At 44.9% G+C, this 24,326-nt stretch overlaps 1 protein-coding gene across 4 annotated transcripts in view; it reads left to right on the forward strand.

The window, feature by feature from the left end:
• Window positions 1-24,326, forward strand: part of SAMD4A (sterile alpha motif domain containing 4A) — a 206,957-nt gene that overhangs the window by 60,898 nt on the left and 121,733 nt on the right. Inside the window, exon 2 of one of the 4 annotated variants that reach the window (XM_057318719.1) lies at window positions 18,183-18,275. The exons of the other annotated variants lie outside the window; for them this stretch is intronic. The gene's annotated coding sequence lies outside the window, so the exon portion shown is untranslated. The remainder of the gene's footprint in view (window positions 1-18,182; window positions 18,276-24,326) is intronic. 4 annotated transcript variants of the gene reach the window in all.

The following is a 24,326-nucleotide window of genomic DNA, read 5'->3' on the forward strand; positions in this document are numbered from 1 at the left end:
TCTTTGCTTCTCCAGCAAGTCTGCGCCCTTACCTAAAACATCTTGCCTTCACCTCACCCTACCTTCTGTCAAAACTGAGGCATCAGGGTTGGGGATGAGGGGATGGAGAGGTGGTAGGGGGGTAGCCAGCCTTGCCAGTGGGGACCACTCCTCCCAACCACCACCAGCTGGGCCACAGGAAGCAGTGGCAGCCAATGTGGCCTGATAGGGTGGGGTTGGTGGTTCCCTTCCTTCCCTTGAGGAGGGCTCCTCACGCTCAGCCACTCTCAGCATTTCTACATAGACCTGCATCCCTTGTTCAACCCTGGGGTTTTCAGCTATTTCTCTTTTGCTTTGGGATTCCAAACAAGTCAGTTTATATCACACCGCTTCCATTTCCTCAGTATGCCGGTGGTGCCTGCTACTTGCCTACCTTGATTAGATGTTTTAAACGTCAAATTGGTGTTGATTCACACACACACACACACACACACACACATTACTTGCTACCAGGTTCTGGTTCTAACACCTTTGGGTCACTGATGAGGTTATAAAGAGGCCTAGCATTCTGCTATTGACAAACTACTCCCTTTTGAAATACCAAATCCTTGCAATTTTGTTTATTTTTAACAGAATATGTTTGGCCAAAAAAGTCAGCGTGCATTGGCTAATGAAAGCAAAATATTTGTGTTTGATAAAAAATAACCTGCATATTTCGTTTCCTGCATGCCTTTAACTATCATATGCAAAACCCGTTACCCCGAGCAAATCAAGGAGGAGAGTGACTTGTGTTGACCTTCCCCTCAATCAAATAGAACACAATCCATGGCTACTGTCTTTCCTCTTTCTTCGGGAATGTTCTCTTTCCCTCTCTCTTGCCTGCCTCCCCGCCGCTCTCTGTCTCCATCCCTCTCTCTCATAATAGGACCTGGCAGTTTTTATGCAATGGGTTTCCATGTTTTACTCTGGTTTCGTAAATTCTTTTTCATGGCCATAAAGATCTCTGAAATCTCTTACCTGTGTTTGGGACGTAAGAAGTCCCAATTGACACAGATCCAGTTATTTATTGATTTAGAAGAGGAGGAATATGGCACGGCAGAGACAGTGTGTCAGGATGCATGTATCTCATTTTGGTTGATGGTCCCTTAAGACAAGCCTGTTTGGGGACTCACCACCGAGGAAACCTGTTCCCAGTGGAAGGGGCCCCTTTTCTGAATCGATTCTATTCGGGTGGTCGTTTAATTGGGAAGAAGTTGGCAATTTTGTTTGCAGACTTTCTGGTTTTCATTAGCAGTCTGGTGGTGACAGCTAGCTTTAGCTGCTCCCTCCTGGCATTGCTCGCAGGAATGGCGCTGAGTACTCAGAGATGGCACGAGGCTTTGGGGTGGCAGCAGCTTCATCAGTGTGCTCTCACCCAGCCCTCAACTGTCACAGCAGCAGGTCGTGCCTCCGAGAATGAGAACATTGCTGATTAGTGTGCCTGGTGCACTGGGCAGGCTGGGAGGGAAATGCCATGGTATGATCTCTGTTGATTTCCCAACAATTACATTCTCCTTGCTTCCTACTGGTCTTCGCCTTACACACAGACTACATTTTGTCTTCCATTATGAAGAATGTCCTTTTGGTCTTTCCCAGTAGGATTCTTGTGGGTTTCTTCTCAGCGTCTATAACCTCATCCCACTCCTGATCTTGAGCTTCTCCTCCCTTTGCTTCACCCTTTCACTCCTGCTGAATAAAAGCTTGGCTTTCACTTCCTGATTTTTAAAAAAGATTATTTATTTATTTTAGAGAGAGAGAGAGAGCACAAGTAGGAGGGGCAGATGGAGAGGGAGAGAGAGTCTCAAGCAGACTCTGTGCTGGGCGTGGAGCCCGGATGCGGGGCTCGATCCCCCAACCGTGAGATCATGACCTGAGCCAAAACCAAGAGTCGGAAGCTTAACCGACTGAGCCACCCAGGTGCCCCTCGCTTCCTGATGTTTTTGTCCTCTTTCAACAGTCTACTGAAAAGAGACGTATGTGCTCAGGGAGAATTGCACTTAATCATGAACTAAGTTTTCTGGGCCTTAGTTCATTTTCTTATCTTTGAAATCGGGATAATAGTATTACTTACCTCTTCATTGGGTTATTGTCAGGTTGAACAAGATAAAACATATAAAGTGCTCAGAATATATGATCATCGCTCAGTAAAGACATTATCATCTCCTTCCTCACCACCATCTGTAGGAATACACTGGGTCTATAAGTCGGGAGCACTTGTAATTTTGATATTATGATTATGTGTTAGACCCTACAAATCACAACCCAAGGCTCCTCTGAAATGCATTTCATATGGTGTCAATTTTCTCTTCTCTGTTCTATTCTGGATTTTCAAGGAATCGTCTTCTTGTCCTTCTTTTCTGCACTGTTTCACTATACTCGTTCATTTACCTACATTACATTTGACAAAGCAGCATTATAAATGTATATATATACAATATATATGTATTAAATCTAATGCATTTAATCTAAGTAACAGCACTATGAGATGGGGACATCATGCTCTCCATTGTACATGTGATAAGATTTCAGATCAGAGAGAGTACATGTTTTGCTTAAGATAACCAGCCAATAGGAGGCAGACCCAAGCTTCAAACCCCCTTCTGACTCCAAGTCCAGTGTAGTTTCTCTGTGGGGCCGCTTTATGTGTGTGTGTGTAGAGGAGAAATGACATTTAATTTGCTACCTGGGCTTTTATCCAGAAGTCATTAAATTCTAAGTCCTTGGAAGGTAGATATGAGTTCTGAGTCTCCCACTACAATGCGTTTATCTCATCTTCTCCCGGTACTGTGGCTTGAACTGAATTTTACTAGGTTTGTTTCCTGACCGCTCATTGAGGGCAGAGAACTGAGGTCATGATAATCTGGAAGAAGCTTTGTCTAGGCTAGAAAAGACGTGCTCGGGGAGTATAACACAAGGGCCTCCGTTCAGCGAGGGGGGCGCCAGGTACACCTGGGGAATTGGAAATGGGTGGAAGCAACACAAAAATGAGGGCCAGTGTGGCAAAGCTGACGTGAAGCGCTGTCCTCAGATCGGTCAGACATTGACTATCTGTAGAAGAATCCTTTTGGAACCCATCTGGTGCTGACTCTGGCCCCAAATCCGGACAAATCTTTGCTCATTCAGCAGACATTCACCCAATACCAGCTATGTGCCCGGTGCTGTGTTAGTCACTGAAATAACCGGGATGAAAGATCCTGTCCAATGGGTGATCCAACTTCCTGATTCCTGGAGGGGAGGCAAGGGAGGAGGAGAAGAGAGGGAAGGGTCAGAGGGTCAGATGAAGAGAAAAGCCTTCCGAATCAAGGGGAAGCGAGTCTACTTGAACCAAACCCACAAATCCTGCATTTCTGAACATGGTATCCTAAGTCCGTGAGCATTAGTAAGTATAAGGAGATGCAGCGTACGGAGTCCCTGGCCCACCAGAGCTTCTGAATGACGGGGTGCCCAGCAGTGAGCCCAACATGTGGCCGGAAAGTCCTGGACTATTCAGGAAAATAACTCCTTTTCCTCAAAGGTCTCAATGTGATTTACTGATTCAACCTCACCTTTAGTTCCTCTACTATCTGTATATAGGAAGGCAGATGTTTAGTAAGAATAAAGCACTGGGTCAGCAAGGAGCTCGGTAAAGATCATTACGACAACAGGCAAGAGGTGGAGAGTTAGAGCCCTGCTCCAGGAACCCCGTCCCTTAGGTAAAATGTGGCCTATGTGGAGCAGAATATTATTCAGCCATAAGAAAGAAGAAAATCTTGCCGTTTGCAACAACATGGATGGACCTTGAGGACATTAGGCTAAGTGAAATAAGTCAGACAGAGGAAGATAAATAATATATGATCTCCCTTGAATGTAGGATCTAAGAACAAACAAACTACAACCAAACTCATAGAAAAAGAGATCAGATTTGTGGTTACTAGAGGCAGGGGGTCGGAGGAGTAGGTGAAATGGGTGAAGGTGGTCAAAAGGGATATACTTCCAGCTATAAGAGCAATACATTCTTTAACATGGACTTCATGGGGATGAGATGTACAGAGTGGAGCCTCAGTTAACAGTCCTAACAGAGTAGATCTGAAAAGTTCTCAGAACAAGAAATAAAATCTGTAACTATGTGCAGTGATGGATGTTACCTAAACTTACTGTGGTGATCATTCCACAGTATATACAAGTATTGAATCATTAGCTGCACACCTAAAACTAATAAAATGTTATGTATCTATTATATCTCAATCAAAAAAATAACTCCATCCCCTGCTCTACTCACTTTCCTTCCACTCCTCTTCAACAGATCTGATTTTGAAAAAAAGAACTATAGGAAAGAGGAAAAAGAATACACCCTTCAGAATCGTTTGCCCTAACTGTGGAAGTCACTGAGTAAAGCTCACTGTTGGTCTAAGTCCGTGCAAATGAGCTGACTGGGAGCCTCCTGAACCCAGTTGTGGGTCCCAGCAAGTACATGCCTCACACCCTTGATTGTTTGCTTTCAAAATCCAAAGCTGTTCTTTTTGAGTTTGTCACCAAACCAGACGTTGGCAAATGTCCGCCCTTTTATGGATACACCGGCCTTGAGCTGGGAAGTCCTCTGGGCCCAGAGGTTTACAGCATGAGCTCTCAGTAGGTTGTAGTTATTGTTTCCAGCAAGCATTTTAAAATATCCTCGAAATGCCTCGACAATGGATTTAGATAGTTTAACTTCCATTTAAGCCGGTAGGCAGGGGTTGGTATGCTGTTTGAAGTTTTGTGCCGTTATAAGACACTCCAGAAATATGTGGGGCCAAGCATTCCAGGTATGTTAAAATTGTCAGTTATTGCTTATTCTGTTGTGCCTTCAAAGAATGTTTTTGTTAAAGAGGTCACAGGGATTTGACTTTCTTCTTCTTTGCTGAAGAGAATAGTGGAAAACTACCTTCTCCAGATTTGAAAAGAAATTACTCACAGGTTGGGTTTGTTTGTTTTTTTTCCCGCCCCACATTTGGCTTAGAGAAGAGCGGCCTCTTCACCAGTGGAAAGGAGGAAAGAGGGGGCTTTAATAGAGGGGGAGGCCTGGGGCTTCACACCGGGCTGGAAAGGCGGCCGGCCCAGGAGGGGCCTGTTAGAGCAAGTTCTCATCATTTGGCAGCCAGCTAGAGAAACAATCAGAGTCGTTTGGGTGATCGGGAGAGCTGAGAACAAACCTTGACTCCCAGCCATGATTGAGGGTAAGCTAAACACAAAGTCTGTCTTTTGTTTAGGAGACTTCGCCATTCTGCAGTGTTTTCACACAAATTCATTAAATCCAAGCTACGCAGCCCTGACTGCTGGGGAGAACGGAGCAGGGAGGTGTGTCTTTTCTTCGGCTACTAACTTGGGGTAAATGCAGATCTTCCCAAAGACGAGCACTTACAATCCAATTTTAGGGGGATACTGTGTTTGTAATAGGTTAAAAAATGGCTAGAGTCAGTGTGGAAGGTTCTAGCTGGTGCCAAGTTTATTAATTTAAATTTTAATTGATGTCGGCTGACTTTTATTGAGCACTTACTACACACCGGGCATTTGGCTACAAACTTGACATCGATCATGTCATTTAATCATCACAGTTCTATTAAGTAGCTATTCTTTTTTTTCTTCTTTAAGGTTTTATTTATTTATTTGAGAGAGAGAGCGCGTGCGCACTGGGGGGGGGGAGGGGCAGAGGGAGAAGCAGACTTCCCGTTGAGCAGGGAGCCTGATGCAGATCCCAGGACCCTGGGATCATGACCTGAGCTGAAGGCAGACGCTTAACCCACTGAGCCACCCAGGAGCCCTCGATATTCTTTTTAATTGCAACATTGCCGATGAGAAAAAGAAGGCCTAAAGCGGTTACATGCAAGAAGTCTCCCAATTATTAAGTGGAGGCGTCACATTCAGGCAGAAAACTGCTGAGCTCCTGATCTTTCTTCAGCCCTCCCCACCCCCTGCTGCTGTGTCGGTCCCCCGCCTGCACCATCGCTAGGTGCAGGGTTTGCTCACGGTGTCCAGCTCCCGTTCTAGTGGCGTCATGACTGTGTAACGCTGTAGTACCTTCGTGATTATGATTCAGATCTTACATTAATGTATGAGTGGCGTGTAGAACATGCGATGAGCAACATGATAGGATTGAAAAACACAGAAACGAGCATAAACCAAGAAGCCCAAGAGCTGAGGGTGAGCCTTGCCCGGTATCAGTAAGTTTGATGACGTGGGCCCACTTTAACCTCTCTGGGCCTCGGTTTCTTCATTGGCAGTGTTTCTGAGTTGTACGAGATGACAGCCTGCTATCATCTGGAGACAGTGCACCCCAACGTAGGAAAAGTTAGCAGAAACTGCTTCCTAAAGCTGTCAGGTGACGGACAATGAGATGGATGCCAAAGGTTAATGGTCGAGCAACATGGATTTATTACTTTCAAGTTCACTCATTTTATTTCTGCCTAGTGCAGTTAAAAGAATTATACAAAATATGTACAAAAATAAGTTTGAACAGGGCTCAAGAATTTGGAGTGAAAAAGCAAAAGTCATATCTGTCCCCAACCCCAGTCCCACTGCCCAGACATTACTACTACTGAGTTTTCTCCTTTCAGAAATTGGCTATTCATATACAACTATGCAATACGTCTGTGATGCAAATTTGGAAAGAATCTGCTAGTTTCTTTAAATTATCTTATTTGCAAAAACAATATATGACTACAGGCACCTTATTAAAAAATCTTCAAACAAAACCTGTTTTTAAAAAAAGCACAAGACTAGGGGCACCTGCGTGGCTTAGTGGGTTGAGCACTCGACTCTTGATTTCAGCTCAGGTCCTGTGCTGGGATCCAGCCCTGCCTTGGGCTAGGCGCTTGGTGCAGAGTCTGCTTGAGATTCTCTCCCTCGCCCCCTCCCTCTCCCTCTGCCCCTTTCCCCTGCTCATGTGCACACACAGTCTCTCACTCTCTCTCTCTCTCAAATAAGTAAATAAAATCTTTTAAAAAGCACAAGACCTTAAATTCATGCATGTTAAATTTTATTCCCTTCCACTGAAAAATGAGTAAGGCACTGTGCTGGAGAACACATTAAAAATTGTGAAAATATAACTGTCAACATTATGGAAACATCAAAGTATTAAAATAAGCTTCTGTTTTCTCTTAGATCCTTTTAAAAAATGACAACAAAAGTCATCGAAGGCGATTCTTGCTTAAAAGTACTTTCATATGATGAAAATTTGAGGTCGAGCATATTTCTCCATTTCCCCTCCAAATGAGTTTAGACTGTTAGGAAGTGTTATGTTTTGAAAAACCTCTGAAGAGGGCGTCTAGTATCTTTCCTTTTTGTTTGTTTTTCATATAGTTGGTGGGATTTTGCTATATAATTATATGACTCTTTTGCTTCCCCATCGAATTAAAAATAAACACGTGTTAGGGGAAATTAGCTGCAGTATGCCGTCCTTTCTATTGTTCCTCTACGTGTAGTTACAGGTCAGTAACTCTTCTTATAAAGCTGTATGATTTGGGGCCATGTAATTTCGACTCCATTCTAAATGTGACAGACAAAATGCGTGGTGTTGTGGAAGCTTGTTGGTGCCTTAGAGCCATGGGGGTCCTCTCTTCCTGGGCTCTGCTTGGCATTGTTAATGATTTCATTAATTTTCCCATCAGGGGATCATAGCTTAGTGAGGGAAGCTGAATCCATATCAGGTGTCCAAACAAATGAGAGCCAGTGGAAGGTGTTTTCAATACTGTCTGTCTGAGAAAAGGCCTAATGGCTTCTCTGCTGGAGCTGCCCCCAGTACAGGGCCCAGGTGCAGCCCAGGTGTGCTTCCCAGGCTCTGGCACTAGAAACACCTGGAGGGCTTCTTCAAACGCACATGGCTGGACCCCACCGCTAGAGTTTTTCTGATGCAGTAGGTCCAGGGTGAGACCCAAGACTTCGCACGTTTCCGGGTGATGGTGCCGCTCTTGTCTGAGGTGCACACGTTGGCTTAGGACCTTCAGAAGCCACAGCAAGAGAAGAAAGGGTGTTGGGTTGGGCAGAATTCGTATACTGGCTTTGGCTACTGAGTATGCACAGCCCCCTCTGAATTTCAGCTCCCGAAGGCAAGGAGAGCTATCTCATGCTCCAATGTGTGGAACGTATATATTCATTGTCGTTGTTCACTGGTGTGATGGACTTTGAAGCAATCAATACAAAATGATGTCCACATGTACTTTGAATTATAAGTCTGTCTTCTATTATTGTTTTGTTTTTCAGATTTTTAAAAAGACTAGTATGATTAGTTATAGCCTGCCCCTTTAACCACTTTCCACATTTCACTTTTAAAATGAAATCATCCTTCTTGCATTTAACTAATGGAAAGTTGTTCAACTTGCCAAGCAAGGTTCCACTGCTCCTGAAACAGATTTTCCAAAGAACTGGAAACTCTATGCAGCTTTTATACAAGAAGCAGAATAGAAATGCTCAAATTTATGTTACTTGGATACATATTTTCCACCATTTGATATTTAAGTAATATCCATCACATTGTATCTGAAGACATTCACTTGACTGTAAGATGAGCTGTTGCATTCCGGATTTCTTTTTCATCAGGCTTTTAACCCCCTCAAGTACTATTTAAATTTATTTTGTGTACAACCAGCTAAAATCATTGATATCATCAGCTGACATTAATGAGTGATCATCACATATCCACAATTGGTAAGAGATTTATGGGTCAGATCCCATGTAATTATCACAACAACCCCATGAGGAAGAGAGTTACCACGTTCTCTGTTTTACAGATGCTTAAACTGAGAATGAAGGATTAAGTAACTTGCTCAAGATCCAAGTGGCTAGTAAGGGGCAGGACAGGAACTCGGAGCAGGGTAATTCCGAAGCGTAGGTGCTTTCCCACTATGCTATCACTCTTATTAAAACACACTTTTTGAAGAGCTTTCTACGCTTGGCATCATTAAATATTGGTTTTGCCTGCAAGAGCATTTGGTCTAAATTAGTTAACCCTATTGAGCAGATAGTAAAGCCATAAGAGCCGGTCAAGCACTGAAAAAAAAATTGAATAGTAATAGGCCAATATTTACTCTGCACAGAAAAGAAGTTTTGTGAAAGGAAAGTCATGTTTATGTGTGTTAAGGAGAAGGGTATGGCATTTCTCCTTCCCTTAAAATTAGGGTGGATCTCAGGGAAGAATGTTTTAGAAGCTCCTTAATGTTGAAGCGTGAGGTCTTGGTAAAAATAGGTTGAAAGGGCTCATTGGTTATGGGATTTATTCTCACAGAAGAGTTTGTTTTGGGAGTTGAGTGAATTTTCCAGAGGGGATAGGTTCCAGCACTGCCCGGGAGAACTTTCTGTGATGATGGAAATGTACAGCAGGGTCCCCACCAGCCACATGTGGCCCGTGAGTGCTTGAAATGTGGCTAGTGCAGCTGAGGAACTGATTTTTTGGTTGTATTGAATTTTAGTTCATTGTAGTGTAAGTAGCCATGTGTGGCTAGTGACTATCATTATCGTACAGCATAGGAACAGTAGAAGGCAATAGAAAGCTTAAGTAGTGGGAGGCAGAGATGGAGACTGACGTGTGTGGACTTGAACTTGGGTGTAGAAAGAAGTCCTTGTCAGCCCTCTGGAAGGACACTCGCACAGCAATAAGAGGAAGCTAAGAGACGAATGGAGGCGTAGGATTTCAAACATGAGATGTCCAAGACAGACACAAGACTCTGAATACAGGGAGGAAGGAGAAAGGAGCAAAGCGAGGGGTCCGTGGTAGGAACGTGGCGGGGTTTGGCACCTGACTGATTGTGGGTGGCGGTCCAGTGGAGGGTGGAGGTTGGCAGCTGCTTCAAGGTTTGCGGCCTGGTGATAGGAAAACAGCTTCTCTTTGCAATGTCTAATTTGTGTTGGCATAGGAACGTGTAGCTTGAGATGCCTTATAGACAGTGTGTATCCTGAGGCGGTATCAGAGAAGCAGGTGTAGGTGGATAAATAGATTTAACATTTGCATAGAGATAATATGTAATCCATGCGTGCAGAAAATATTCGGAGTTATATGCTTTAAAAAATAGTAGTTAAGTCAGTGTGCGTGGAGTCGGGAGAGCAAGACAAAGTGTGGTCAGAAATAAAGTTGGAGAGGTAGCCTTGTAAGTTATGGGGCTACCAGGGGCCATCCAGTCCTTATATAACTTTGGACTGTATTCTAAGTACGATGGGAGGCCTTTGGAAAGTTTGAGAAGGAGAATGAGCTTTATTGGACTTTGTAAATGACCACCCTGAATGGGGTCCAGAGGACAGACGTTAGTAAAAGAGTAAGAGGAGCAGTTGGGAGGTCAGTTGGGTTACTGCAGTATTCCAGGGGAGGGGTACTGATGGCTTAAACCGGCATAGTCGTGGTGAATATGGAGACAAGCGGTTGGATTCCAGAGATGGATTTTCAAAGCAGAGTCAACAGAATTTGTTGTTGGATGAGACGTGTGGTGAGAGAGAGAGAGAGAGAGAGAGAGAGAGGAGTCAGGGATGATTCTCAGCTTTGCCTTAAACAGTTGAGTGGTGTCCTTTGTTGCAATGGAGAACTCTGAAGAAGTACTAGGTTTACAACTAAAATCAAGAATTCCGTTTGGATGTATTAAGCTAGAGATGCCTATTAGACATCCTAGTGGGGCTGTCAAGGAAGCAGTTGAACATGTGATCTTGGAATTGTCTCATGATTTGATGAGTTATGATTTGTTAAGGTCTTTGGGGGAGGGAAGGAGCCAGAAGAGAAAGAGAAGTGAGTGACAAGAGGATTCAAGGGTGGGACAGAGATTTTAGGAAACGGGAAGTTATAGGATCCTGTTTTGGAATGGAGGTGCTGACCCAGGGGAGGAGCATGCCATTCTGGTTACGGTGTTGTTGAAACAGACCAGGTGTTTTTTGAAGAGACTGGTATGGCGTGGTGGCAATCACTGGGCGAAAGCCCACACTGGGAGGCTTCGGGATGTTCTCAAAGAAGGGAGAAGGCAGGGAAAGCAAGAGTCGACAACAGATTTAGGAGGGTTCCAACAGAGCACCTGGGTAGGAGTCAAGCTACGGCATGACTTGTCATGGTATAAGTCAGTTGTTGCCTGCTCCTTGTGCACGAAGGCATTTTTAAGCTATTTAATCAAATTTTTATGCCTCGGGGTTGAATAACAGAGTGGGAAGTGTTGACTTAAATTGTTTTTTCAAGCAAGCATAAATGTCAGAATTTAGGAGAATTGTATGCTGAAAAAAGAGTGGTTTATTTTAGAAGAGGGAACTTTTTTCTAGTTTTTCGCATTTGCCTATAAGTATTTGTCACACATAATCATCTTGCCTGCTTTTATAAATGTAGGATTTCCATTTACATGGAAATGTGTACTTCATATTTTTTCCCATTAAAATGGCCAAGTGTTGAAATATTCGGTATTCTAGTTTATTCTTGTCTCTAGTCTATTTAGGCTTTTTACCATGAGAATGTTTGCTATTCAAAAAAGCAGGATTTTCTATTATGGTTACTGACTTATAATGTACCGAAAGGGCAATGGAAGGGGTTATTGAGAACTCTTACTTAGGGAATGGTTATTCCAGAGAGAAGTGTCTTGTCTTTCCACTTAACCACGTCCCTCCTCCTCCACTGATTCTCACCTGACAAAGTCGACAGAAGAGACGTGAATGCAAGTAAATTAAGTCCAACAGACTCCCAACTTTTATCAGATCCAAGACTTGGAATAGAGGGTTTACATATTGTTTATAAAGAAATCTTTACATTACATATTGATTCACTAGTCCATCCTGTGTCTGAACCTGTATAAGTACTTAATAGTTGCTTGAAGAGATAAAATTAGAATTCCTCCCACGAGCCCTGTTTCTAGGCAGGGAACCCCATGTCATTGGCTTCTGCTTTTTCCCTTCGTGCGTTTGTTGGCATGGGCCCGTCGTCAGAGGTCTGGGGGCACTAATCGGCAGTGACTCAGTCTTGTCCCCCTTTGTCTCATTATAGCAGCTCCTGCGACTGGATTACACTTATGTCTTGTGGGTTGGCAGTAGGGAAGAGGACTTCCTTCCGACACTCGTGCTCAAGCAGCTGTTTCTCCTTCTCCAAAAACACCAATTTCCCCAGCCCCCAGCTGGCTCCTCCCTGCTAGAAGCCCAAATCTACCAAAGTCACGGCTAGACCACGTTCTCCCTGTGACAGTGCAAGTGACTCCAGTGCCTTTTCCTCCCCCCAAGCTTTTCCGAACACAAGCTTCTATCCTCTTTGTCAAGAGCTTATTTTGTCATCTTGTTTCCCTTCCCTATAAATAATCCATTTTTCCCCCACCACACTCCCAGGACAGAGGCGTGCCCTGTATCATATGCTTGCACTGAGCATTCTTTCAGTGTTTTTTACTTGCTTGACCTTTTGGTTCTTTTCTTTCATCCCTCTTAGGATCTCCAAACTGAGGTCACGGAAGGTCAGAGTCAAAAACGAGATTGACGGAGTGCTTGTCTGCAGAAAACTGGGCACCATACTTTGGGGATATGCACAGAAATCTTGCCTCGTCTGCAGTGACCCTCGCCACACATTTGCTTCACTATTTTTGTTTCATGGTCTAGAGGCCCTGGTGATAGGAAGGAACTATAAATAAGAACAACACTGAGAGTGATAGGATGAGCTCAGATGATCCTTAACTTTTTGGCCTTTCCGTTGGTTTAGAATTCCTCAAGGCCTATTACAGTGACTTATTTCACTTGGCTGGGAATACCAGGGGTTTGGAGCTCCTTAAGTCACTTACGGAAAGGACTCGTGGTGAGGGTGTCCGTGCACTTGCCGCTTGTTGAAATACCGTTTCTTCTGATGCTCAAAGTAAAGAGGGGGTGAAGTGGGCACTAACTTAATGCTATTTTACAGACACACTTCGTTGCCCTTAAGGAGTTCCCCATTACCGGAGTCGTAATGTAAAATGACTGAGTTCTCTCCTTCTCTTTTGTTGGGTACGTTCAGTTGTCACTTCACAGCTCTTCTTCATGGGACGCGAGCCTGTGCTGTCTAAGGATGAAAGAGTGCCTTGCCCCTCGTGCCTGGTGTGTTAGAATTGAAACATATTAAAGAGTTAATTCTTAAAAAAAAAAAAAAAAAAAAAAAAAACCACACTTCTTAGTAGACAGACACTACCCACAAAGAGATTTTGAGAACAGGCTCTTCTGAGCGATGACCGTGATATGTCGTCAGGCAGATACCTTATTCTGAGATTTCCATGCTATGAATCTTGACGGAGTCTGCTTTCATAAGGTGTACTGGAAGTGTCTGCGGCCGTACGGTTATATTCTAAAGCGGTAATATGGTCACCATAGAGTAATCCGGCTTCATCTTTATGTGACCCTGAACGCATCCCGAGTGTGGAAGGGCCGTTGATTGTTCTCGTAAACAGAGTCCCAGGCTTTTATATAGACATCCAGGGAAATGTAGGTGCCACCGTAGCCGCCGTAGCCCTTGCCTGCCCGCCGGAGTGATCCCAGTCACCTTCCAGAACACGTTTCCTTACGGCTGGTCCATCTCGGTCCTCTGTGCTTCCCTTCCCCTTGTGAGGGCTTAGAAGAGACATGACACTCAAGAGTTAAGAGTTGATCCACAAGGTCACACCACACGTCGTAGTGAGAAAACCAGAAATTTGCACACCCACCCTCTATCTTAATTCCTGGCCTGCGCGATACCTCTTAGGATCTCGGCCCAGCTCCTAGGATGGTCTGGAATTCCTGGGTCAGTCGGCCGGAGAGAACTGTGGCAGTTAGACCTCCCTCTGCATGTTTCCTGGCCATATAGTAGAAATCGTGAAAGAATGAAGTGGTCAGATCCCTAACCTTTCCATTTCTTTGCTTGATAAATGAATAACAGTGATCTAAAAGTGAAAGAATGTGGCTAACCAGTGTCATTTGGGATCTTCTAAAGTAGTACGGAAACTCTGCATTCTTCAGACCAACGTGCGGCTCGCCAGCACATTCCTCTCCCATGAGGTGGAGGAACACTGGTGGCGGGGCTGGGATTTGTAGGGCTGGGGCGGGGAGCTGCTGTTTAAAAATACATTTAATTATATTCCTTCTCGGCAGTAATATTGATACCATTTTTAGCCCATTACAAATACTGTGATTTTCATTTAAATCACGTCCTTTATCTTATTGACCTAGTTTTTATTTTGTAATCAAAATGTTCTATTTCTGGATCGCTTAGCCCAGAATTTTTTTTTTTAAAGGTTAGGGACCTTTTGTGGAGTTTAGTGTTTTTTTTTCCCTTTCTCTGTCATATCTGCGGACAGACGGGCTGCCTCTGTTTTCACTGTATTACGGAAAATGGTCCTATATTGTTCTCTAGAAGAGTGAGGCTTTTCTCTAATTTGGCAGGATGCCGTGGGACCTCACATCTGGTGACGTTTTTGGTGAGTGGATGGTGGAAGAGCTAGGAAATTCTATTTCTATCCAAAATGAGCCATAGAAGTCTGATTCTTTCTTCCCCTTCTTTCTCTGTTCCTCGTCACTTTTCCTGTTTTCAGCTTTCTCTATTCAAAGGATCACACTTATTTTAAGCCCTGCCTTTTCTGTGATTCTTCCCCTCTTTTCTTTCTTTCTGTCTTTTTTTAAAGATTTTATTTATTTATTTATTTATTTGAGGGGGGGGGCACAAGCAGAGGGAGTGGCAGGCAGAGGGAGAAGCAGGCTCGCTGCTGAGCAGGGAGCCCAATGTGGGGCTCTGATCCCAGGACCCTAGGGATCATGACCTGAGCCACCCAGGTGCCCCCCCTTATTTTTTTTTTTTTATTGCTCTTTTCCTTACCTCCTCTTTCCTGCTGTCAGCAATGTAGGCCCACTTCATTTCTTTGCTCTGGCTGGAAGTTCGCTCTGGGGAGACCCCCCTAGAGACGTCCCTGGAAACGCTCCACATTTCCTTTCCATATTATTTCTCAGTGTCCTTCTTGATACAGGAAGGTACCTTGCTCTTCCCTCCAGACACAAATAGAACCAGAGAATGTGAGGATCGAGAGTGACCAGACATCTTCTTTGGCAAGTGAGGAAGGAGAAGGGCAGAGAATGATTTCTCCTAAAATTCAGGGGCAATTTAATGGCAGAGCCAAGTCAACGACCCCATCTCCTGTTTTGGGGTTCTCCTCTTATCCCCTTTAGCCAGAAAGTCATATAGTTGTGGTGCCTGGCTCCTTTTAGCACTCATTTCTCTCAATCACCATCAGCATTCTCAAATATTTTTCTATGTAAATGTGTGTTCAGGGAACTGAGTCTTTCTTGTGTTACTTTCTTGTGAAAAGAAGACGCAGGGGATGGGGTGCAGTCACAGGAGTCCCTTCCTGAGTTGTTAGGGATTTTCTCAGGAATGGTATTTTGCTCCAGGTCATTTCTGTTGCTGTATTCATTCCTAAGAACCCTTAGATGACTATGACATATAATATTCGAGCTTGAACTCCTTCCTGCCTCACTGGAGTCTCTCTGTTAATCAGGAAACCACATTTAAAGCTGCGTCCTGAACTCTGCCCAGCATGTCAGCTTGGCCAGGAAGGATAGGGAATTCCTACTGGTAGCAGCCACTGGGGACCGAGGGAGTTACTAGAGGTCAGAGAGGAGCTTAGCAAGGAAGACCTTGGCAGTGCAGGGTACTTTTCAGCCACTGGGATTGTCTCTTTGTTTTCTGAGTTCCCCCCGTGGTTGAGGTTGGACAAAATCCAGGCTATCAGCCCCCTGGGTCAGTGACCCTACGCTTTGGAATTTTATGATCTAACAATTTTTTTAACTGAGGAGGCTTAACATAGGGTTGTTAGCTTTTATCTTGAGAAGTAAGGATGTTAAAAACAGCAAGAGCAAAATTGTCATATAATGTTACAGTCCTTTCATGAAAGAAAAGATATTTTAACACCAGAAGTAGGAAGAATATAATCTCAGAATAAAGGACAGTCCTCGGGCACCTGGGTGGCTCAGTGGATTAAGTGTCTGCCTTTGGCTCAGGTCCTGCAGGGTCCTGGGATCGAGTCCTGCATCCGCTCCCTGCTCAGCAGGGAGTCTGCTTCTCCCTCTGCCTCTGCCCCCTCCCCCTGCTTGTGCTGTCTCTCTCTCTCTCTCTCTCTCAGATAAATAAAATCTTAAAAAAAAAAAAAAGAATAAAGGACAGCCTCTATACCACACACATATAGCTTCCGGAAAAACCCCTATTATATTGCCCAGATTTATCTTAGCCACAGGCCACCGTGAATTTTGTCGCAGAAGCAGTGCTGGTCTGTGATACGTGGGAACCACAGCCTTCACCCTGGGGCTGGGAAGCCCCAGCCCGGCTCTCCAGGGAGAGCACCGAAGGATGCATGAAGGACACAGCACAGCTAGCCTGTCAGTGTCTATCCGTAAATGACATTTGTTTTTATTCCCTCTTAGAGAAGTGAATGAGGCTAGATGACCATTTCAGTTTGGACTTCAAGGGACACTGCTCTTGTTGGGCTTGTTTTCATTGTACGCTGGGTCTGATCTTTAGCTGTATAGATTCTCAGCATCATTTCCTCAGTTACCTCATGTATGGTCAGGAAAGACTTGCCTTTCCCAAGTTCGCAGGAGGCTAACCCATACCTAAAAATGCAGGTCGTTGTTCTGCAAATAGAAGGTACGCTTTTTCAGGGACCACATCAATCGATTGGTCTGCCCAACTCCCATGTCCTCCCCACCGTGCGGGAGAGGTGGGATGGATGCTGGGGCGGCAATCATCGTGTTCACTTTCCTTGGAAAACCCGGAATCAAAGCGGTAGGAATTTATTCACCGAGTGTATTCCAGCAAGCGTAAGGTAGAACCCATTTCATTTCACTGGCACTGTTCTCTCTTTGGACATTCCCCTTCACTGAAAGACAATAAAGTGTAATGCTTAAGAGCAGAGGCCCTGGAGCCAGAATGGTCAGGTGTGAATCCAGGCATTGTCTCCTACTAGGTGTGTGATATTAGGCAATTTATTTGACCTCCTTGTGCCTTTTCTTTTTAAGATTTATTGATTTATTTGAGAGAGAGAGAGAGAGAGAGAGCGCGTGAGCACTCATGTTAGCCCCCCCCCCCCCGACGTGGGGGAGGAGCAGAGGGAGAGGGAGAGAGAGAAAGAATCTTTGAGCAGATTCCCTACTGAGCATGGAGCCCAACGAGAGCTCCATCCCAGGACCCCGAGATCATGACCTGAGCCAAAATCAAGAGCTGGCTGCTTAACAGACTGAGTCACCCAAGTGTCCCTGACCTCTTTGTGCTTTAATGTTGTCTTCTGTAAAATGGAGATATATGATACAATTTGCCGCATGGGTTTGTTTTGATAAGGAAAGGAGTTGAGACTTGTAAAGTGCTTAGAGTGTCGGCACGTAATCTAAATGGTCAACAAATATTTATTTATCGAGGAAGCTAGTGTTGTGGTGGACGTGGGAAAATGAGTAAAAATCAGATGGGCAGGATTATAGATTCTAGAGGATTAAATTCATATCCTTCCCTTTCCTTCCTATAGAATGCAGCTCTCCAATAATCTCTGGGGTCGGTTTTTACCCTTCATTGTTTTGGTAGATTTTTGTATCCCATGACTCTGTCGAGACTGTTTTCCACTGATCGCATCTTTGGTTGGCTATTCTCTGTTGACATATGGAGAGATACTTCGAAGCTGTCAAAGGCTTTTCTCCCCAAGGTGCTCCTTTGGAGAAGCTTCTGTTCCTGGTGCAGTGGACACCCCTAGGAACTGTCTTCCCTAGGTCACCCCTTCCTGGCTTTTCCCCCTTGAGCTTGGACTTGCCTTATGTGGTGGTATTAGGAGAAGCCCCCTAACTCATGATAAGTCACGCATGAACCTGACTGCTGAGAGACTAAGAGATGCTGAGATATTTGCAGATCTCCTCTGATATAAGTAGCAAGAATTATAGTAGAGCTGATTCTGGGACTAGCTTTTTATGCGCTTTCTCCTGTTTTGCCAAGCGCACAGGACAAGGTGACAGATAACGTGATTTTTTTTGCCATTTCTCCATTCCCTGAAGAAACCTAACATCTATTCTCCAGTAGAATTCAGTGCCAGATTGACGGGTATTTAGGGTGCCTTTTATAGGAATGCATGCGTTCCATCTACTCTCACATGCGTGTCTTATACCTGTAGTATGAGCGTTTTTCGATTTCCTCACTAAAATTACAGTGACATATATCGGCCATTAAAATACTTTATTATAAAATATTCCAGGTACCTTAGCCACTGAAACAAATTAGTCCACCCACCACCTATCTGCGGTGAAATGAGAAACTGGAACGGATAATTAGCTAAAACTTTCCTTCGGTAAGTCACAATCATGATGTTCTTGTAGGAAGATTTTCCTCGCTGCTCTGGTGCATTCTCGCCCCGGTAGGTGCGGCTCTCCCCCCCCAGCTCCTTTCTCACTTTCCAAGGCAGCCAGAATTAACTGTGTGATTGGGCTGCCGGTCTTGCTTGCTCACTGCCAGTCGACAGGTCAGAGAGATGCCAGGTTTTTGGAGGGGAAGAGGAGAGGTCAGCTGGAAGCTCGGTCTCTAGCTTCGTAGTCAAGGTTTTTGTGCCGAGAGTGTTGCAACCTTGCTGTCAAAGTTGTGCCGGGTTCTCTGCTAAGGCATAGGCACTGTCCGTCCTCCGTGGTGGGACAGTCGCGTCAGATGACCACCAGCTCCTTCCTATGGGCCAGCTGCAGCGGGAGGACAGTCAGCCTTGCAGAGTAAGTGACAATTTCAGGAAACTTCATATGAGGGTGGTTGAAATTAGCCAATGAAGAGCCAGGCTCCTTTCCACCTATCTCTTGGAGGTGAGAATGTCCTCTTTGGGTTCTGCTTTGCAATTCTGTAGATCGGGCTAGTCTAAAGATTGTACGGTGAGGAGATCCCACTCATCCCAGGAGCTGAGGCTCTGCAGAGTGAAGATTCCTGTAACAGTGCAGTTCAACTTTGGGTTCTGGGACCTTGGGGTCTAGAATATTCTTTAATATTGTTTAACATGACGTAGATGTAAGAGGAGCTTAAAGGGAAGGTGTAGTTATTTAGTTCTCCAATTAATTATAAATGTTAACCTGGGGCCACAGAGCTCCCAGACCTCCCCATGGGAGCTCAGTGACCCCCTCACGTTCCAGATCTAGGCTGTATTCTCCTGCAAGGTCTCAGGCAGCCAGAGTTTCATCCTCCTTCTCTGAGCAAATGACTGCCAAATTCCATCTCTAGGTGGCCCCCTCCTGACATTCCTGAAAGCTTGTTTGACATCCTGCTCTGGGTAGGTAGCCGACTGGCCCTACCCCAGTCAACCCCCCTCCCCCACCAACAAGAGGCTCTTCCTCATCCAGCCATCGCCTGCGGCCAGATCTCTCCACGCCATTTGTGATATTTCCACTGTGGTATCCACTTGGCCTCCAAGTGAGGTTCATTCCATCTTGCCAGTGTTCCCCCAAGCTGCTTTACCCTCTTCCCATTGTAATGTCCTTACTTTTCACTCATGGTTTCCACTCTCGCATCTTCTAAGATTACATTCATTAGAAGAGAAGTCAGATTGAGGAATTAGGCACCCCGTGGCTACATTTTACATGCTGTGCAGGAGCAGAACTGGGGCCAGGCTGGTGCTTAGAAGAGGATGACACTGGGCAAGTCACTTGGCTTCTTGGAGGTCCCGCTTATGCACCTGTAAATTGTGGCTGCCTCGTTCACAGGCTGCTTGTGAGGCCTTGATGTCATAATCAGGCAAGGGAATAAATCAAACTGGGCAACCTGGTATTCAGTATCTCTGGCTCTCTGTATTATAAAGAGGAGATTACAGTTCCACATTGCTATGGCTGTTTGGGGGTCCCGTACATGACCAGGAACATGGAGAACGCTAACGTTTGTTCAGATGCTGGAGTCACCCAGCTCCCTCGGGCTGTGCCCAGCTGCTCAAGGGCTGGGGGGATCAGTATCTCCACAGGCCTGTGAGGCATTTGAGATGTGTTTTGGTCAGGAACTCAGTCTCACAGTTCCTGAGAGACTTGCCATCTTCCCTGGGCTTTCCATTCTTATCAGGGCTATTAACAAAATTTTTTGTGGGGGGGATTTTTTGGTGGTGGCATTTGGTTCTTTTGTGTCCTTTCCTTTATCTGGACCATGAATAATCAACTGATGGATCCCTATCCCTGTTCTCATTCTTCAGCAGACATTTCCTGGGGATGCTCCACTTGGTGCTTTAGGGAAAGAAAATGGGTGGGAGCTAGTGGTCGCGAGGTAGAGCCCAGCACCTGAAAACAAACAAACAGTCACAGAGCCCGACTGTCCGAGTGCTGGTTGACTCTGGACTCTGAAAATTTCCTTTGGAAACTACCTGTGCTGTGTCACTACCTGGGACTACGCTCGAGACAACCTCAGCTCCTTGCAGAACAACACACCGGGACAGGGTTTAGGTGGCCTAGTGTCATCACCGGGGGGGTGTGCTTGGAGCGGGAAGGGGAAGTAGAGAAGTGAGCCAGGCCCGTTCTAGAGTCTCTTGTCAGTCTCCCTCCCCTGGTGCCAGGGTTTGGCCAGTCTAATTTCCCAGCTTTCACTGTATCTAAACTCTTCTTTGGATGGTGCCGTGCTGTTCTCAAATCACCTTCCTTCCTTTTATCTTTGTAAGAACATAGGATGTCGATATTGTTTTTATTTTCTTCATGATTCATGGAGGGAACCAAGAGTCCTTTGAGAAACTGGATAACTTGCTCTGGAAAGTGATAGGCTGGGGACATAAACCCAGGCAGTTGTCACACTGTCGTCTACTTCTCTCTCGGGACATTTGCCCCAGCACAAGTTTTGCCACAGGTGTCTTCTGTTTGCAAAGACCAGGAGGAACTTCCTTCTGTGGCTGAGGCGTGTTCCTAGAGAGTTTGTGGGAGCCGGAGCCCAGGGGCCCGTCAGTCCCCAGGACTGCAGCGGCACTGCCCAGGAGGATAGCAGCTCGGCGACGTGAGGGGACACCTTGATCTGCCAGTGATGGAGAATATGCCAGTCACCGCGACTGTCAAGCAAGGTTGTCATAACGATACCACACAAGGGTAGCATTTGAAGTGCTTCATAGATACAGAAGCGTGATTCTCTTTTGGTCTATTGCATTTTTATACCCAGGACAAGGGTCTACGTTTACTTGCCTTGACTTATGAGAGTAAAATAATATAGAATAAACATTTTACATACCTATACTTCAGACATATAAAATAGAGTCTATAGATTCCTTGTCATTTTATTCCTGAAGAGTTCAAAGCCCTGCCCCTGGTGTGTCTAGCATATTCTAAGTCTGTAATTGGTTCGTCAGGTAGTTGGGACAGAGTGCTGATTGGCAGATAAAAGCGAACCACTGAGGACGACCCTTGGGGAATCTAGCCCAGAGTTTCCTGTTCTGTGAAGATAGCTTCCATCCCAGTCAAGACCAGCAGTTGGATCATCTGTCTATTCGTAAACCTCGTTAGCGAATCTGTTAGCGTGGGTCGTGGATTCAGTCCTTGTGCACGCAAGTTAGCTACATACTCTTCCACGGCCACGGGTCGCTCGCAAGGACTCCACCAGCTGTTTGCACATGTCTGCTCTTGGTTGGGAGAAGGTCGGTGGGAGAGTGAGTCTGACGCATGCCAGTCTGTGCCCACTAATGGAAAAATATATTCTGGTGGTGTGAGGCATCTCTGTTCTGTCCGAGGACAGTCCCTTACACTGACAGCTGTGTACTAGGTGCCGAATGCGATTTATCCTCTCAGAGAGCAGAATTAGCAGCGGAGCAGGCTAGCTAACAAGAGTAAATGATTGAATGCAGTGCTTTCTTCACTATCTGGGAAGAGTTGGAGGGATTGAGATCAGCAGCTGCCGTTCTTACAAAGAAAAGCCAAGAGCAAGGGGTTGGGCGCCTGAGCAGGGGGTCATTTAGGAGCGGCCCTCAGGCACACTGACACTCAGGGGCTTTTGCTGTAGCCACACATGGCAGTTCTCGCCCTGGGGTTCTTGAAGCATGCCTGTGACCAGAGTTTTCATCGCTAAGGTCTAGATGGAAAAATCAAGCAGAGTGAAGTTAGGTGATCTATTCAGCCCAGAAAGATCATGGCAAATTGAAATAACACCTGTGGGTACTTTGCTCCATTGAGTTAGAGACTTGACGGGTGCAGGTGGAGGTGGACGGGTGGAGCACAGTAGTAGCTGAGATTGAGGCTCTGCTCTTTCTTGAGTTTCTTACAAAAGGGTATGTGATTATTGAACATATTGATGGAGACCCCTACTAGATGGGACGCTTATTGACAGCCTATGTCCTCACCAGGGAGTGTCCTTGAAGCCACTCTTCAGCTCTCTCTGCACAGGGTGTGGAGCTGCTGACGGCCTTGTGGGTCTCCACAGCCCACGCCACCCCTGAGCCGTCCTGGCACCAAAGGGGACGCCCTGGGACGGGCTGCCAGAATTTCCTGTACTGCTAGGGCTGTAATCCAAAGGTCACAGGCTCTGTAGACGCACTGCCTTTGTTGCTCAGTGGAAGGCCCAGACCACGGGGGTCCGAGTTAATTGATCGCACTGGGGAGACTACTCCATTGAAGTTGGACATAGCAGGATGAAGGAGAAGTGACTGAACTGATTAAGAATGGGCTTAACTGAAGAGCTAAGCTGCGTCAAATCTTTCGTGGAAGTAGGCAGGATGTAAATGATAAATCATAAATAAATAAAATGCAGGAGCTAAATAAAGGCCCTTTAAATCTACCCTCCGTCACAGCGGCAGGTGTTGCGAAGTGGCGACGAAGTGGAATTGGCCCGTGTGGATGACCATGGGCGGGCCTCCTTGACCCTGAGACTGGGTTCAGCTTCAGATACTTTTCATCCGCACTACGTTTATCCAAACCCTGGATAGCAGCCAGGGTGAGTAAAATGATGGACTTGGGTCTGAAGTAACGAACCAAGGTGACTAGGCTGATTTCTCGATCCACCTGGAATTTTAGGGATTAAAGTTTTTAGTCAAATTATCTGAAGAGTGTGAACCTCCACGCCTCATGAAGTGCCGTCAGATAAGGGCACACACAAACACACACACACACGCCAGAGACATGTGTATGTTCTCTTAGAGACATACATACACACGTGTATATAACTAAAAGGAGGAATATAAGAATATATAGTATATAGACGTATATATATACTTTAAAGTATTTAAAATATGTATTATATAAAATACGTACTTTATATGTAATATAAATATGTAATAACACTTTACATATAAATAAAAAATAATATAAATATGTGTGATATATATGTTTACATAATATATACTATGTTATATATGAATATAAATGTCAAATATATATAGTTTTTTAATATATGTTCTAAAGCATATATGCTTATATAACACGTATTTCTATATACTTATATATATTCTGCCTTTTTAGTTTTTCTCTGTTTGGCCAAAAGCATGACCACTTTTTCTTTCTGTTCGGTTTACAGCAGTGTTACTGCATCTGATGAGGAAGTTTATCCAATAGTATGTAAGATAAAAATTGAGCACACAGAATAACCCTTCAAGGCCTTAGAAAGGCATCAGACCAACCTATGGTTTCTCCTTAGGGCCAAGCTGGTCAGTTTCTTTCCTCTCCAGCATGAGAATAGCTCATTAGCTGTTCTGTTGGTTGAGTCTCAACTGAGATTCGGAGAAGCTCACTAGGTCCACTCCCAGCCAGGCCGTGTCCTGGTGCCCCAGCCTGCAGGCCAGAGGCCTGTGTGCCCTGCGGGTGGCAGGCGAGGCAGCTGCTCTCTGGTGGCCCCTCCCACTTCCCAGATCAGGGCAATCAGGAGACAACTGAGACTTGTTTGTTCCCAAACCTGTTTACACCAGTTGTACTTTTTCCATTTAGGACATGTAACTAAATGTTATGTAAACACACGATACATGAATGTGAAAAGGAGAGATGTTTCTCTGAAGCTGCACCATTGTCTTGGAAAGACTTGTCAAGGATGAACAGAAATTGTGGGCAAATTAAGTATAAACAAGATAACTTTAAAGGATTGTGGGGAATGTCATAAAAATCTAGGCAGATTCCACAATCAGATTGCGTTTCAGCTGTCTTTGAATTTTTTACCTTCTTCAAAAAAACTGGAACCTGAAAATCATAACAGATTTCTGGTTTATACAGGAAACTGGGACTTCCAGAGAGGGGCCCATCTTCAAAGACAAGGCATTGCTCCTGTACCAGATTTGTGACTGAGTGTACACTCGTGTCTTCCAACGTCTGTGAATATAGTACTCACTTTGGCAGCACATATTTTTTTTTTCAAGATTTATTTATTTATTTATTTGTTTGTTTGTTTGTTTATTTATTTATTTATGTGACAGAGAGACAGCCAGCGAGGGAGGGAA

Source organism: Ursus arctos, unplaced genomic scaffold (genome assembly GCF_023065955.2).
Source record: "Ursus arctos isolate Adak ecotype North America unplaced genomic scaffold, UrsArc2.0 scaffold_25, whole genome shotgun sequence".
Lineage (NCBI taxonomy): Eukaryota > Metazoa > Chordata > Mammalia > Carnivora > Ursidae > Ursus > Ursus arctos.